Raw genomic sequence first — 1,362 nt, forward strand, 5'->3', positions numbered from 1 at the left:
TGCTATGAACCCTAAAAATTCTTGTGAAAATTGCCAATTTAGTTTTTATTACTTTCGTTCTAGTTCCATGTTATTTACAATAATTGGACGACAGAACTTTCCCTCTTCGTACAATAGTCGTATATATTTGTTTGATATGCTGTTAATTGGAAGTTCTATACCAAGTGGTTGCTGCTTTATTCAGCTTAATATCTTCAATAAGGGTGTTGGGCAGAAAATTTGAGTTCGTGTGCTTGTGTTAAATTTCTTTAATGCATACAATTTGTAAATTTTCCTTATGACGAGACATCAAGTGACTTTGACGATAATTTCTCCACAAAAATATGCGGCATGTCACTTTTCTATATAGAAACAGCAGCAGCAGTTTATATATACTTCGTGCTATAAACATTTTTACTGAATATCTAAATTAAACTACACAAAGCAATGCTTCTTTGTTAGTTTGTATATTGTCTTGGTTTGGTGTTTTAGTTTTGGTTTTTATTTTGGAAATGTCATTTTTGCTGCTACTTTTGTATGTATATATATGTATGTATATGTATAGCCTTTTTTCATTTCATGCGATATAAATGACATCATTCGCTGACTTGTGCCGAACCCCATTTTCCACTAAACTTCACTCAGATTATTGATAATAAAATGTGCAAAGGTTAAAATGTCAAAAGTACCAAAAATATTTTATATTTTGTATAAACTTTAAAGAAAAAATAAAAAACAAAAATTATATTAAATATTGCTAAATTTTCAGTTAACATTTAATTCAGTAAATAACATGGTTAAAATTAAAATATTTGATAAATTCTTATTAAGATGTCAATCTATAACAATTATCATTATGCAACCATTGGGGTATATATCTTATGTTCTCAACAACCTGTGGCAAATAATTTAGTTTCAATATACACTTCAAATTTTTTTTTGTTCTTAACCGAAAACCACAGTAGAAGACCAGGAACCAGTTGATAAGATCTCAGTGAAAAAGTCTGGGGCTTTTAGGCTCAGGCTGTCAATTGTAGTATTTGAATTTCTAAATTTATTAAAGCTAGTAATAAAATCGTAGTATACTTTATAAAAGTATAGAACTTTTTACGAGTATATTCTATCGAGCAAGTTGTTATATCTGCGAAAGAACAGAATTGTGAAAGAATTGTGTTAATGGAGTGATCCATTCTATTGAAGTAGAGAGGAAGGGATTGGGGAGGCGTATGGAAAAGAACTTGAAAAAGCTCAGTGAAAGTAGTTTTATTTATTTTATTACAATTATTATAAACTTTATATACATATACATAATATATGTACCATTACTGCACTTCTTTTGCTTATACTTTAATTCGCTTTTAATGAATTTATTAGTAATCTCAT

The sequence above is a fragment of the Teleopsis dalmanni genome, chromosome 1 (genome assembly GCF_002237135.1).
Source record: "Teleopsis dalmanni isolate 2A chromosome 1, ASM223713v2, whole genome shotgun sequence".
NCBI lineage: Eukaryota > Metazoa > Arthropoda > Insecta > Diptera > Diopsidae > Teleopsis > Teleopsis dalmanni.